Source organism: Terrapene carolina, unplaced genomic scaffold (assembly GCF_002925995.2).
Source record: "Terrapene carolina triunguis isolate 2854851 unplaced genomic scaffold, T_m_triunguis-2.0 Scaffold192, whole genome shotgun sequence".
Classification (NCBI taxonomy): domain Eukaryota; kingdom Metazoa; phylum Chordata; order Testudines; family Emydidae; genus Terrapene; species Terrapene triunguis.
The window spans coordinates 11,276,897-11,294,102 of NW_020664543.1; positions in this window are offsets into that span (position 1 = coordinate 11,276,897).

Genomic DNA, 17,206 nt, shown 5'->3' on the forward strand with positions numbered 1-17,206 from the left:
CCATTTGTGGTGTCCCAGCTGAATCACGTCGGGGTCACCATTTGTGGGGTTCCATGGGGAGCGGATAAAGCACACGACCAATGTGGTTGCAAGCCGAACTCCGTTTATTACAAGCTTTCTTTATAATCCTTCTTGCTGAACTGAACTCTGTTTATTACAAGCTTTCTTTTATAGTCTTTCTCAACATTACATAACACAATTAGGCTATAATCACACATCTACCGATTGGACAAGAAGGAGAATCATGTGTTTATCACATGTATAGCCCCACACCGATTGGTTCAACCATTCCTTACATAAGGCCTCATCTTATATAACCACCAGGGGGCCTTACATAAGGCCTCATCTTATATAACCACCAGGGGGCCTTACATAAGGCCCCATCTTATATAACCACCAGGGGGCTTTACATAAGGCCATGATTTATTGCCAGGCAAGTGTCCCATCGTGACCCTTACCCTCTCATGGAATTTTACATCCCCACACCCTTCTATCTTTACAAAAACCTAAATATAGGTTTAGCTACCGATAGTGTCCTTTAAAATGTAATATATCGTTTTGTTATTAAACAGTAGATTTTGTGCTAGTGCTATTTCATTCTCTATCTGTAAGTTATATCAGTTAATTTATTTGCAGTATCTCCCACAATATGCTGAGGGCTTTTCAAACAGCAAAGATAGCAAGAATCCTATGGTGTCACCTATCTGCACCTGTTGAATTTTGTTGAAAAGCAATCGAACGTAGATATCTGAAATTCATCGTTTAATCACACAGCTATTTACAGGCGGTTGATAATCCCAGCAAAAACCAGTGTGCAGAATCTTCATTCTGAAACAAGACTGAGAATAGAGACTTTTGGGTATTTACTTGATGCATTCTGGATTGTCTACTGTTGATAGGAAATAAGGTTAAGATTTTTTTAATAAAAAAAATAGGTCTAACAAGTATTTTTATTTACTGCTGTAGCATGCCAGCATTTTTCAGAGAGTTGAAGTTCTCTTCTTTATCAACCAGCAAGCTAAAAGGAGAAGTAATTTTTCATCACCTGAAGGGGTTTTGAGCCCAATAGGCGAAATTTCCCATCAGGTCCGCAGGTAATTATAACTGGCTACAGCTACATTCTCAAACTGAAGGTTGCTGATCTTGCAATACAAAAATATATATATTTTCAGCTCTGGACAATTAACAAACTCAGTAGACCAGGAAAAAAGTGCAGACCTATTCTTTTTTAAAAAAAAAATTGAGAAAAAGAAAAAAAGAAGAAGCCAATTCAGCTGCAGTGATTGCTTTGACCGCTATATAATTACATGGGCCATAAATTACATTCAGTAATCACCTTGTTTATAATTTCATTCCCTGGAAATTAGTAGTGTAATGAAATGAGATTTCATAATCACTATACACATAGTGAGCCATTCAGTAGAGAGTCTGTCTCTTTGCCACAGCTTCTCTCTTCTCAGGCTTGCAAGTTTACTATTGATAACCCACTAGGGCTTATGATCATGCGGAAGTAGGAAATTGCACCAATGGAAGTCCATGATTATGTCGAACTATGTCAAATTACTCCAAGAGTAAGAGCCACAGGAATTGCCCCTACCAAAGTAACCTTCAGAATGAGACCTCTTATTAAATGTTATTGCTGATTTTTAGTGGAAACTCATTTTTTTAGCTGGCACAAGGGAGATTATATGGATGTAGCCTTTTTGAATAGGTTTATTTCCCCTTCATTTCATATATTCCAAGAACAGGGAAAAGATGCAATGGGGACTCATTTTAAGTTGGTTTTTTTTACAATTTCAGTTCCCTCCACCCCCACACATCCACATCCACCTTCAAGTGCCTGAGGGACTGAGACACTGCAGGGACGTTTGTTAAGCTCCCCTGGCCCAAGTCCGGCTGTTCCTGTGAAATTTTCCAAAAGGTCTCCCACCTCTAATTGCTAATTACAGGTTTTTTTTAAAATAATAATCAATAAAGCTTAGCCAGGCATCACATATTTCTCAAAGGGAAAACAAACAAAATAGAACAGACACGTCAACAGTTTATATTTTCTATTCCACAAAGGCACAGTCTTTTTGAAACGTATTACAGGTTTATCCATTCTGCAGCGGGATCTGTGCTGCAAGGAAATACACATGAACTGCAGCTGTTTAGAAGTTCAAGCTGGTAGCTAGGTGCTAAGATTTGAGAGGTTCTAATTACCTACCCAAACTTGAGCTGGTTATGCAGTGCACATGGTATGTTAATCATTGTCCAACTAAAAAATTAATCCTGGCAGCAAAGATGATGAAATGGAGGGAAATGAGATCTGAAGGTTAATGTGCACAACTGTCATGGACTGAAGGGATGAAAAAGGAGGAGAAAGGCTAATGTGTGGAGATTGTAGAAGTTTCTATATACCACAGCCAGCAAAAAGAAGTGCTTTCAGAGTTTTATCATTCTACACATGTTTGCATTGCTCCAAGAGGCCAGATTATGTGAATGTAAGGCCTACATTACCTCAGAGACTTCCATTCATGGCAGCAGTTTGTTGTTAATGCAATAGTTTGTTGTGGATGTATCAACTTCAGTATTTCACACTGACTTATGGTGCCTAAATACAGACCCTAATATACTGATGAGGATGAAATGTTTGCAGCTAAAAACTGTAGATTAAACTCTCACTTCCAATCTGAAAATAAGACTTGAAATCTACATTAATGAACATGGTATAAACACTTACTGGTAGACAGATGCTGCTAGCCAATTAACTGAAAAGGCACATTCATAACCTTCTCAGAAAGGCCGTGCCTCACAAGTCACAGTGCTACTTCCCTCGACAATGACTACCGGTACTTATGAAAGATAAGAAATGGCTTAAAGCTCCACATAGATAGGTGGAAAACAGGCCACCATTTGTAGGACAGAGGCCTCGCATCATCAGTTTAAAGTGAGAGTTTGCACAACAGTTACCTTAGGAGTTCTACTCCCATGTTCTTATACAACAAGGAGAACGAGAAGAGGTCATATTAAGGGTGGCAGGGAGGTGGGAAAAGGAGTTGAAGGGAGGTTTTTACGTATACAGCAAGGAGGATTTTGTGTTCAGTAGTGCAGTAATAATAATCAAGGCAGATTAATGACTGTCTGGGAGAGTTCATCGCTTTGGGCCACTAACCCTTGTGTGGTTATTAATTTTGCAGACAGTGCCCTGTCCTGCTGAGGTCATCACTGCTGTTATTAACTAATGGAAGATAAAACATTTAGGCTTGCCGTTCTAATATACTCACCCCACTTTTGTATTGTACATGTGCCTGATGGAATTGGTCATTTAGAAATGAACAGGGGTAGCAGTAGGGGGAGATCAGTTTGCCAGAGTGCCATGATGTTTTACAGATGACCAAAGTCACACTGAACTGCAGAACGAAAACAAGCTTTTAAGGTGTGTAACAATACTTTGTCTTTGCAGTGGCCACTGATTGGTTAATCTGGTCTTCGCAAACCTAACAAATATTCTCCCTCTCCCCAGGGACTCCTTGATTAATCTGAGGGATGAGATACAGGCAAGGTGCACTGGAGAACTTGTTCATTGTAAGGGCCTAGTCTTGTTCCAAAGGAAGTTGATGCAAGTTTCAACATGGTTTCCCATGCCAGAAGGATACAGCCCCAAGTTCCTACCTATATAGTTTCTCTGGATTTCACAGTTTTAGTTCAGGGCTTCTACCTTCAGAATTATTTATATTGTAGCTCTCAGAGGCCCCAGTCAAGAGACCGGTTCCCACGGCGCTAGGCATTGTACAAACATGGTAATGAGAAGGTAGACCCTGGATTAGAGAGCTCACAATCTAGGTTTAGAACAAAACAGAGAAATGGGGTTGGGGAGCAGAGGGAGAGAACGACAATAATGCAAGCTTGTTTTGCACAGTAGACAGTGGTTGCAGCATGCCACCCGCCTTGCAGTCATTACCACAGTCTTAAGGAAAATAAGACACACAAGGATCTTGCACGGAGCAATCTTGTGGCTTGATTGTTCTTCAGTTTCCATTTGCTTTCGCTCCCTTTTTTGCTTTCTTTGTATAAATCACTTTTGCATCTCCTTGGCATAAGAAAATAACCCCCCGTCCCACTGCAATTCTCTAGCACATTTCAGTACGGGAATGATTTCTGCAGTTGTTGTAAAGTGGTGGAGATGGCAAAGAATATCCTGTATGTAAAGACCCAAGAGGACTCCTTGTGAAACTTACTTGTTTGTACAGAGATTATTGTTTAGACACCTTAAGAGAAATCTGATCTGAACAGGACTGTAAAGATTCAAAAGAGCAGAATAAAATACATCATTCTTGTGTTTCAGGTCATCAAATGGAGAATAAAGCTAAGCCACCTAAGTATATTTAACTCAAATTCAAAGAGAAAAAAGAAAATCAGAGGCTTTGTTCTCTTGTAGAAATTGACCTCACTGCTACTTCATTGTCAGTGAAGTAAAGCTAACATCTGATTCAAAAGAATCAGAGTGGTTTAGAAAACCGCTAACACACAAACCTGAGCTCTACTGCATTCGTCTTGTGGATATTTTAAAATACCTACCATTTTTCTTTAGGGTGACCTTTTAGTTCATAGCATTGTCTTACTGTACACAGTATTGATGAACAACCTACAATCATTGCTCAAGCCAAGTTCTGCTCAGTATTAAACTTTCCTGTATAATTCCATTGAGTTCAGTAATAAGAACGGCCATATTGGGTCAGACCAAAGGTCCGTCTAGCTCAGTATCCTGTCTTCCGACAGTGGCCAATGCCGGGAGCCCCAGAGGGAATGAACAGCACAGGTAATCATCAAGTGATCCATTCCCCGTCGCCCATTCTGAGCTTCTGACAGTTTTGCCGAAGTAAGGATGGCAGGATCAAGATTGGGGGGAGAGGAGGGGTGCAGCGGGATGAGGAGGGGAAAGGAAGGGGGAAGAGGAGGTTAAATTAGAAGTTTCCTGCAGAAACAGATTGGAAAACTAGAGCAGTGATGGTAAGGCAATCTGACTCAATTCAACCTATAATTGACAGTAAGAGAAATATTGCTTCTTTACAAGTTCTACTTATACTACTGGCAAATTTTTAACTTTTGAGGCTTTATTGAGACTATTCATGCACTATTCATATGAGAGAAGCAGAAAATCAATTTTAGAATGTGATAGATGTCTTACACCCCCCACCTGTTAATTACCCCCAAAATTCTTCCAAAATAATAAGTAGCATATTTTTTTTCATTTTTTCCTATCTAAAAGCTTTTTACTTTAATCAGCATGTGTTCCCTCTCAGATTGAGAAGTTGTGCCTAATAGAAAATCTTGAAGCTAGTAATAAATCTGTCATCTATCCTTCACAGCATCCTGCTATCAGTTCTGGACTTTTTAGAAGTGTTGGTTGAATGCCATGAAGGATAGTACACAGAAATGTATAACATCCCCTGAGACTCGGGGGCGGGGGAGGAGGGGAGAGGAGGAGAATGTTCTGCAAAACTGGTCAACCCCCCGCCAATCCTGATTATGTCCTTTGAGCATTGCTATAGTATCAGTGAAATTCTAACCAGTGGTTTCTCTTTATGAAAACTCTACCATGGCCAAATTAATTCTCATGACATGTGTCCTTCAAAAATAAAACAAAACATAACAAAAGGTATTGACTAGTCTTGGTAATGCTTCAAATATTTTTGCCAACATTTTCATGAACATCCCATGATGTTGTGTGCCCAGCTGGAGAAGTTAATGAGTTGCAGATATCATGCAGCTATGAAAATTCACTAAGTACTTGGTTAAGGTAGCACTCGGGTTGCTTAACAGTTAACAGTACTATCTTCTCTTCTAAAATAAGCCAAAAAAAAAAAAAACCAATGGGAAGATTTGCAGAGTGAAACATGAAACACCATCATTTACTCTCTCCAGCATTATGCACAGCCAGGACAGCAGTCCCCTCAGCGGTTTTTATAGTTCATTTAATGTAATTGAGCCCTCCAGACAAGCCAAAGAGAGCCCTCCCCTTTCCAATCAACTTTCAACCTTCGCTTCAAAACTCTCTGGGTTCAGACTCCCAAACAGTGCTCCACCAAATGGATCTTTTCAAGGTATGTCTCTGGGCCACTTCATCAGCCTTTGCAGGCTCTCACATATGCCCCTTTAGCTTATTGTCCTACCGCTGGTCTTTCATCTCATCACTGGAGAAGCAAATAAGCAGATGCCTACCCCACCTCTCATATTCTCTAGATTTCACCCCAGGCACCAGCCCTTCTGAGGGCCCTTTTCCCACCATTTTGACTGTCCTGTTAGGGCCTTTTCCTAGGCCTGCTACTCTGCCTACACAAACCCCTCCTATTCCACAGCTGCTTCAGCAAACCCATACATCAAATCTTAACAAAACCACAACCTCTCACTTGTCTGAGCAAGAGTGAGCTCTTTTATGGCTTGGGCCTTCTTTCTCAGCAGGCCTTGGTGTAGCTTACAATCCCATGATCCTTCAGGGTAGGGTGACCAGATGTCCTGATTTTATAGGGACAGTCCCAATTTTGGGGTCTTTTTCTTATATAGGCTCCTATTACCCCCCATCCCCTATCCCGATTTTTCACATTTGCTGTCTGGTCACCCTACTTCAGGGGAACTACAAGTCCCAGAAGGCATGGCCTTAAAGGGCCAGAACTGAGGTGGTATCTGTCCTCCATAGCAATTACTGATAGTTTCAAACCTCGCTTCAGGCCTCATTCTAGGGTTACTTTGGGGGCATGTATAAGTCACATTCCTCTGTTGAGAAGTACTAGTGGGTTCCCTTTGTAAGTTGTACATGAAATAATATTCAGATTCTCTCTTTCACTTAGAAGATGATCAGATCCTGAGAAAATCAGAGACATCAAAAGCAAACAAAAAATGTACAAAACGTGAAGAAAGCTTCAGCTAAAGGCAAGAGTTCACTGCACATCCAAGAGTCCAAAAGGAAAACGCTTTTCCTGGAATGTCAAAAAGAAACATGATAGCGTGCTCTAATTCCCATATAAATCATACCATGATTATGCCAGCCCAAAGAATACCTAACATATGGGAAGAGTGCTGCCAGTTCTGACCCCTGTCTTCCATTACAAATCCATCAGTCAGGGCAGAAAAGGTACCCTTTGTCGGGATCGGACTAGAGATCTTATTCCCAGTCTTGTGGCTTGCTCTCAAGGTATTTCTTTCCTCTCCCACTTTTCCAAAGTTGTAAAATAGACCCATGTTTATAAAAATTAGATTTGTTTATTTGGTATATTATTTACTGTACTCGGATGACCACCCAGAAGTGCTGGGATTTCCCTCTTGAAATGCTTATTACTAAAGATAAGGGTTGAATGTATTCTTGCCATTTCCCACACGCTTTTCTTTCACAAATTCTGATGCTTGCTTACCCTTGAAAGGTGCTCATGAGTAAGGCTCCGTGTTTGTCACAGAGGACACGGATTCCATCTTACCTGGGGGGGGCTCCCCGGAATGGTGACAGGAACTCCCCTCCCTCAGCTCCACGTACTGCCTCCTCCCACAGGCACCGCCCCCGCAGCTCCCATTGGCCGCAGTTCCCAGCCAATGGGAGCTACAGAACCGGGCCTTGTGGCAGAGCCGAGGCAGCACATGGACCTAGAGGTCGCCGGTTCCCAGGAGCCGGGTAGGGAGTCTGCCCCAGCCCTGCTACCCTCCCCCAGCACCCATCGTGCCTCCAGGGCCAGCCCCCCGGACACCCCTCACGCCCCAAGTTTTAGTCAGGGGTATATAGTAAAAGTCATGGACAGGTCACGGGCCGTGAATTTTTGTTTACGGCCCGTGACCTGTCCGTGACTTTTACTAAAAATATCCATGACTAAAACGTAGCCTTACTCATGAGGCGACTCATTTAAATAAATACAAATATGATTGGCATTCTGCCACACATTTATTGCAAAAGATCGAGCTATAAAGACAACAGGGATTTAAGATAGTTTGTCACTGTTTAAACCTTTGTTCTAAATACTTCTATGCTTAATGGGTTAAATATGTTGCCATGACTTCAGCCTAGTCCATCCACCTCCCAACCTAAAGCACTGTAATTTTTTAAGCTGGTAATGAAATTGGATATCTCCTTTCCCTTGTGGTTAGTTTGGAGTTTGCTGATAATGGGATTGCTCTTGCAAAGTACTGAATGCCTCCTGGGAAATGCTGAGCTCCCTCAACTCCCATTAAAGTCAAGCACTTTGTGGAGTTGGCCCAGTCTGAGTCATAATCAGACATCACATTGGGGAAGCGAGAATTTATTTTTCTGCATTCTCCTGTAATGTGGTGTTGTGTGTGTGTGTGTTTTTCTTCATTTATTGAAGCACAGGAGCAGCGAATCCTGTAGCAATTAGGTAAAATGGAAAAATTATCCAACACCTTTACACCATACTTATTATCCGCACTATAATAAGCACTTATCAAAAATATATTGGGGTGTAATATAATAAGGAAGGGCGTGTTCATATAATCTTCCCAGGATCTGGTGGACTAGAATAGGTGCTTTTATTATTACCTATATTTCAAATGTTGAGTGATGGGCCTGGGTTGTATTTTCTATGCCTTCACCACTACCTTGGCAAAGCTCTGGTGAGTCACTTGCTACACCAAGTTACACGGCTAGGTAACTTGGACCTCATCTCTATCATCTGAACTCCAGTCTGTTTAGAATACAGCAGCCACTTCCTCACCCCTACGTGCCAATGCCATCAGAGCAACTTGGCCTGAAAGACCTCCCCATGCTTCCCATCTGCTTCTGTGTCTGTCTCAGAACGACTCCCAGGTTACAACTTCTTATTTGTACATGGAAAGGAGAGGTTTGTGTGCACTAATTTTTCAGGCAATTGTTTGGGAGACTCTTTTTGAAAATGTGGCTCCAAAAAAGAGCCACATTTTGCTCTCATCACCCTCAGTATAAATCCAGAGGGACTTTGCTGATTTCAGTTAAAGTAACTGGACTCTTGGCCAAATTCATCACTTACTTCCACCAATGGAAATCCAAAATTGAGAGAGATATTTAGGTACCTCAAATGCATACGTGTGTGTGGTGGGACACAGCGGGAGGAGCTGTTCAAAGGAGTTGAAATCTTGTGGCTATGTGCACAACTTTAGATCTAGGAGAGAGATGCAAAGTTTGGATTGAGATCTGAAGCCAAACTTCAGAGTGTTGGGTGTGTTCAGACCTGGAATTTATGGGCAACCTTTTACAGGAAGTGTCCTGTTAGTCTCTGCCCAATACCAGTGCCCCTTAAACAGAGGATTTCCAGGGACCACCCAGTGGTGGAAAGGCAAGAGTTGACCCATTTTCCCTTAAACCAGCTCCAAAGAAGATGGCCAGTGCCTCCAGGATGGCTTCATATCGCACACACATCACTCTTTCAAAGCTATATATCAATTCTGTGACACAGTTTCAGTATTATTTTCTATGCCATTCCTAATGCACCCAAATATTGTGTTTGTTTCTTTGACCACCATTGCACATGGACCAGAAGTCATTACTGTGGTGTCTATAATGACATCCATGTGTTTTTTTTCCTGAGTGGTTACTGTTACATTAGAACCCATCAATGGGTCTGAGTACTTCAGAATTATGCTTTCCAATTTGCATTATCTTGTCTTTTTTCAACACTGAATTTAATTTGCTATCATGTATCCCATTCACCCAGTTTTTTTTCACATTTTTTGTATGTGAAATTCCTCACATTCCTCTCTAGTCTTGACTATCCTAAATAAATTTGTTTCATTTCCAATTTTTGCCATGTCACGGTTAAAAATATTTTCCAGATCACAAATACACAATACTCGGCCTACACCAGCACCTTAGTTCACCCCTCGAACCACGCTGAAATTTAGCCATTGATTAAATGACTTAAAATCCAAGTATTAAAAGGCAAAACTACCATACTGGCAATAATTGCATGTAATTTTGGACAAGGGGAGGTAGAGAAGTGATCTCAAATATGTTTAGTAAAAGTGCAAGAAGACTGGGAAGGTGGAAGGGGACCCAATTGTAATTACCAGAGAGCAAATTCTGATAGTGAACCAAATACATTATACAGCAATATTTTTCCAAAATACAGTTCATTGTCACAGTCATCAACTGAAAATGCAATTAACATAAAAGTTCTGAAATACACCTTTGTATGAGGCTAATTTCTTGTAGCAGCCTTTGAAACAAAGATGTAGTTCTACTTTAATCCTGGGTATGAGATCTGGTTTTAATTTCCATGGAAATGAGAGTCTATTCCAAGTGGCAGAGCTGCTTCTAAGTATATAGTAATCCACACCTGAGAGAGAGGACTCAGATTTAATGAAAACCTAAACAGACTCTCAAGAAAAAAAATTATTCCCATTATCAGTAAATAAATAGCATGGGATTGTTCTTTCTCCTTCCTTCACTCCCTTTTGCTGTAGTTGTGTCTAATTGTTTCAGTGTTCTGAGCTGCCAAAATAGCACCATAATTATAATCATAAGCAGCTGTTTAGAAATTACCTTCTCCACCTATCTGAGTTCAATACTTTTTTCAAGCTCCATCAGTACCATCTTCAAGCATGAGGCTCCTTTGGCTTTCTGCAGTTACCCAGCCTGCTGCTCCCAAGGTTTCAGTCAACCCTTTCTCAAGGGAGCTGTTTGACTTCTCATTTAACATGTGTCGGGAACCCCTCTCTCAGATTTGGATTATGATACACCATCTCTGCTTCCTGGATAGGGATTTCATTTCTACAGAGATTAGATTGGGCTGTACAGCCAAGGATACAGGGATAAAGCACTGTTGTGTTTGTGCTTTCAAGGACTACAGGACATTCATGTTGTCTCAGAAACTCATGCTTACTGCATTTTCTATGATAACACTTTGGAAACAAACTCATTCTTTGATTCACTGTCTTCAGTACCTCAATAGTAATTAAAAACTGATGTTTACTTTAGTTTCCCCCAAAGGCTCTTTTGTTAAAAACTTGAATCAATACATTTCCTTTGGATTTCATATGTGATTGGTACAAAGCTGGGCAGACATCCAGCTCTGAATCAGGACCCACACATTTGGTAGGGAACGTTATTAAAGGGCTGTATTCCAAGACAAAGGTAGCTTTTATTTATTTATTTTCAGTTTCATTGATTCAGCAACGCTTTCTCCGTGGGGCAGAAATAATTGTGTATGCTAAGATCATCTCCTTTCCAGTAAGTTGGAATGGAGAGAGAGAACAGTTAAAAACAGCAGAAATCTTTGATTTTGTTTTATTTTATTTTTTGGGGGGGGGGGGACAAGAGTTGTTATTTTGCTTGTTTTAAAGAGACTGCTATACTGCTGACCATAAAAATCTTATTTTTTTTCCAGATAATCCATCTACTGCTGATGGATAAGCATTTTAATTTAAGTATAAAGGGCCTGATCCTGCAAAGATTGCTTAAGTACATCAGTAATCCCATTAAAATCAATAGAACTACTCATGTTTCAAATTAAGCATATGCTTATGCACTTTACTGGATTGGGGCAAAAGCGCTCAGCATCTTGCAGGATTGAATCTTAAATTAGTGACAATTCTCCTACAATGGGTACAGATACCCAAGGACAATGGCATAATCTATCAGGGAAGTGATACAATCTGTTTTATTATTTGTTAAACATTTTTACAAATGGGAAACTGATGCACAATGCATAAATGACTTAGGAGCTTAAGTCCCATTTTCAAAAAGCTCCTTAGGGTCAGATTTTTAAAGGTATTTAGTCACCTAGAGATGCAGATAGGTGCCTTGCAGGATTTTCAAATCAGCAAGGTGCCTGGATCCCCTTGAAGTCAATTGGAGTTGGACCCTTAGGTGCTTTTAAAATTTCCGCACCTGTGTGTCTATGTCATAAGCTCCTAAGTGCCTATGTCAGTTTTGAAAACAGTACCGGGTGCTTTTGACAATGTTGCCCTTATTGGCTTGCTCAAGATCACAAGGAAAGTTAGTGGAGGAATCAGCAATTGAACTCAAATTACCTGAGACCAGAGGACTGGGGGTATAGATTATAGAATCTTAGAAGTGTAGAATTGAAAGGGACTTCAGTAGGTCATCTAGTCCAGTTTCCTACACTCAAGGCAGGACTATGTAATAACTACACCATGTTGGCAAGGAATGCTTGAAAGAGTTGCTAACTAGAATTACATAAAATCTATGACAGATCCCATTTGTTTTGTGTGTAGCAGGGGAGGGGAGTTTGTATACTATAAAAATTAGACTCTCAATTAAAGATTAATTTTGCTGCATAAATGGTTAACACGAGAGGTCAGCTATGAGATTAATTTATGTATAGTGGGAGATCATTTTAATTCTTGCTCATTTCTAATTCTAGCCGAGAGTTACAATGAGTTCAGAGGAATAAATTTCACCCTTGATGCACCATAGGAAGAAGTGTTATAGTTCTCACTAGGTGTTTGAACCTTTTGATGAATGAAGAAGCTCCCACACAATAGAACTTCATCACTTAAAAAATAAGATGAATTACTATTTCACCCAATCACATTTGGTTTAATAGGAGGTGACTTTATTGCTTAAACACGACAGAGTACAAAAATTAACTGCAAATCCATTACATGCCATAGACTGCTTATAAGCCGATACAATACTTATCCTATCATATGTTACATATGTCCTATCATACGTTAATAGAGCTGGCATCTGAAAATTTCTAGTTAGCCTCTACAAAAAAATAATAATCTAACAGAACAAATAATTCAGCCCAAGTTCATGCTCTCCCCAACATAGATCTTGGACACCTAGTTGGAGCAATAAAACCCCCAGTCAAATCAGATTCTGTTTATTTCAGCCCATCTGCTTAGTACAAGAGGAATGACCTGCTTTGCAGCTCGAAATAATGATATTGCTTTGGGAGTATACTGGTCATGCAATTAATTCTCATCCCAAGGAAGTAGCTCTTTAGTTCAGCATGCTCTACCGTTGATGGACTCGAATAATCTCCTACCCTCCCCCACGCAGCACAAGGAGAAATGCTGGAAAGCTCTGGGTGGTGTGCAAAGGAAAGGACTGTGACCTTGGAAGAAAAGCAAGGGGGACAAAATGGGGAGAAGTAGTCTTAGAGATCTCAAGAAGAAGAAGAAAAAAAAACCCATCTAACACTACAACTAACATCTACATCTACCAACTAACACTACAATGCCATCACTGGTGGCTATGAGAAAGGCCTCGCAGGTTGTCACAGGAACCACAAATCCCAGTGACCACCTTGAGTTTGGTTCTTGAGAGCAGCGAGACTCCTGCCCAGTACTTTTTAAGCTTTCTGCTAAATTTTGTCTTTGGTAGCAGTCATGTGTGGATTTGGACCGCCTTTTTAGTTGCTGTGCAGAGCTCAATTATTTGGGTGGGCAGAGGGCTAGGGTATAAGTAACTATATTTATTGATACATTATCAGATATATACACAACTGTACTAAAACATTGCTACTAGTTTTAAAGCTTACACTGATTTTTAGAAATATTTCCTACACTTAAAATGGGGGCTCAAGTAGAAAGGGTCATCTCTCAAACTGAAAGAAACATTTAAAGTGAGACGACTGTGTGTGTGTGTGTGTGTATATATATATATGTGATTCTTTGTGTGTGTGTCCACACACACACACAAATACATTCTTATGTGATTACAGGAGGATCTAAAGTTTCTACTAGACAGGTGCAAAGAGCCTGCTGACCAACAGGAAATCAATGCAAAGGAATCAAAACAAGAAGAGGAGGGAAATGGAAGAGAAGTTAGAACACAAAAGAGAGGAGATCTAACATTACAAGAGAAGAGGGAGAAAAATGGGAAGAAATGCTGTGGAAACAGGGAGCAGTAACTGAAATAGAATAATAAAAGATGACAAAAGGAAGGACAGTAAGAATGGAATTCAATGAAGTAGGGAGCATGATGAGAAAAGGAAGTCTGGAGAAATACAGGGAGACAAGGAGAATACTCTGATTTGTTTATGAAAAGGTTTTCAGGCTGATAAACCCTTTGTTTTCTGCACTGTCATTATCAGTATAAAGTGTTGCTCTAGAGGGAGATAACATGAAGTTTTTTTTATAATGCACAGCTCACAAATTCCCATCAACACCAGCAGTTTCAAGGACACACACGTAATCCATCTCAAAGTTGCAGGAACATGGAGAGCAATTGACAAAAATCAATGAGGAAATTCACAAGAGAGAGTACAACCATTTTTCTAAAAATAAAAATAAAATAAAAAATCAGAAAATGTTTTCTTTATATCATTTTAAAGTCAAGAAAATCCAGAATCTTATAAACTTGGGGTGGGGGGAGTACTGAGGAAGGAATGTTAATCAGTTAGATCAGCAGTTACCGTAATATTGAGGCCTTTACTCATCACAATTTCTCTGTTATTCAAATTCTGAGTAGAAAGGTGTGCTCCCATAGTTCAGTTGACCTCCTAAAACATGTGTCCCCCAATCTATTTTTACACACATACAGGATGATGTGGTATTACATAAAGGTTGTATCAGTAGGAGTATAAGATGGCTGTACCATGGCACAGTAGGGCCCCCTTTGCTCCTGCCTCTGCTCTGCTCCAAACACCACTCAGAGACCTTCCGGCTCAGCAATCACCTGTGCAGTTTATTTTCACTGTGAAATCCCACCACCTTCTCACCATATACAGCACAGGTGTTTACAGTCTGAACGACTGCCCAGCCTTTGCAGCCAAGAGAGAAGAACTTCCACTCTCCAGTGTCCCCCGGGGCCTGTATATAGCCCCAGGCTGATTGGGCTGGCAGCTGTTTCCCATTTGTCAGTCAGGTACAGGTGGTCTCTAGCCAGCTCCAATTTGCCTCCCTTAATTAGAGCTGGAGTGACAGAGGGCTGGCTCAGCAGTCTCTGCCCAGCACCCTGTCACCATGGCCTACGTGACTCACTTGAATAATTCAGCCATCTGATACCCACATGGATATCCATATACAGTATCTCACCAGTCCATATTCTGATGTTCATATTTACACCTTTTTTCTATCTGCATGCTTATGCAATATAGGCATTTTAGCTTGCAGGGTTATTGGTTGAGTCAAGACATTTCTTAGCTTTTTTGTAGAAGGGAGTTTCAGAAGTTTCAAGGGTTTCTGGTTTTTTTTTTATTCTTTAGAAAAATTATTTAACACCGAGGTACAAATGTAACAACTTATGGGCAGTTTTTGAAGCTACATTTAAGTAACAGAATACAGAATTTTCCATTTTACTAAATTTACATAATTGAGCCCTGTTTTCTTCCCAGTTATTCTAATTCACCCTCACTGAAATGGTTGATATGGGATTTTTAATATCTTGTCTTGAGTTCTTGACTTGTTAGCCCTTGTCTTATAGTTCCTTAGTCCTACAATAGCACTTGGAGGCTCCACCCAAGATTAGGGACTCCTTGAACTAGACATACAAATATATAGTGAAAGAGTCCCTGCTCCAAAGGGCTTACATTCTAAAAAGACAAGACAGCCACAGCATAGTAGAAAGGAAGTATCTCCATGTAGCACAGAGAGATTAAGTGATTTGACTGAGATCACAGAGGAAATCTGGGATAAAGCCACGAACAAAACCTAGATCTCTTGTTATTTTGTCCAGTGTCTTAAAACATCCTTCACTGCATTAGCCAGAGATTTTGCACATAAATTTCCCAACTTTATTTAAAGAAAATGTTCTCAGATAACTTTAAAGCTTGACCCCAAGTCTGACAATTGACTTCTTGTCAAAATCTTAGCTGCACAACCTGTCCTCTTATATTGGTGTCTCGAAAGATAAATTTAAATCATAGCAAAAGTTCTATCTTTCCACCAAAATTAAAGTTGTTAAATATTCCTGTTTTATCAGTCATACCTCGTATCAAACAGTTTATTGGATACCAATCCAAACATAATGAGACAATGATTACCAAAACATATAGTGTTCTTGTAGCAAAGAACCAAAAAAAAAAAAAAAAAAGTTATATTTAGTTTGAGTGCAGGCACACAGCAAACTAGTCGTTAAGTAGATTCCCCCATGCTGCATGATTAATATTAATGAAATATTAGACCAGCAGGTGCTGCTCTGCTCCGTTAAATCTTTAGTAAATTCAGTTTACTAAAGTGGTCCCCTTGACAAACATTTGCATGTTTTCCTTACTAAAGCTAGGGATTATAGACCTATTTTGGGAAAAGGCACTTAAATATGGATATAAGATTTCTGATTCTCAGATCATTTCGAGGCAAATGTAGTGGAACAAACCCCATGTATAGTGACATAAGAGTAGCAATCTCTGCTGTGTATTCTTTTGCCGCTACTCTGGGGTCAATTTTTATATGAAGGTGAAACCCTTCTCCAGTACATTGACCACAAACAGACTTTTCCCTTAATATTAAGCATGTGTTTTATTCCAATTATTTGTTCCTTGAACTAAAATTCTGCGGCAGTTCCCTAGCTGGTGTAAATCGATGTAGCTCCATTAATGTCAATGGAGATACATTGCTTTACACTATCTGAGGGATTGGTCCAGTGTCTTTATTGCGAACAATACAAGGAAATTCCTGCTCTCACCATATGAGTTCTCCATTGCCTTCTTACAGAATCCTGTTACGTAAATGTCCCCTGTAAATTTCAGTTGGCTAAAGTGTCCTTCACTGCAGGTTTAGGCCCTACAACATGAAAACACTTACACAAATCTGTACCTTTTACTCACTTCAGCATTGTCATTGACTAAATTATTCTCTTGTTTGTATATTTGATTATCCACAGTCCTGGAGCCTTAAAATTCCACTGATCTCCAAGCAAGTGTACTTAAAAATAAAATACATACATACATAAAACAACTCAGTGTGAATCAATGGAATTCACCCTGCCTGTCAGGAAGTCTCCAGCAGGATGGGTGACATGTAAGGCTCCAGAGGTACCATAGTTCATTTTTGCAGCAGTATCTGTGGGATTGAAATTTTGTGTGGCTGGCCAGGACCTGTTGTGAGCAGCCATTGTCCTTAGTTTCTCCCAGAGCTTTGGGAGAAATGCAGATCCAAATCTGAACTCCATGACATGGGTGACAAATTAATTCTGCTGATTCTTGTGTCCGCTTATCTTTCCATGTACATATCTGTTGTAGTCTTACCTATCTAATAAAGAGCAATAGAATGAGGCAATGAATCAAGCGTTACTGGAAAACCCAGGTAAGTTATCAGACAAACCTAATATCAGATATCC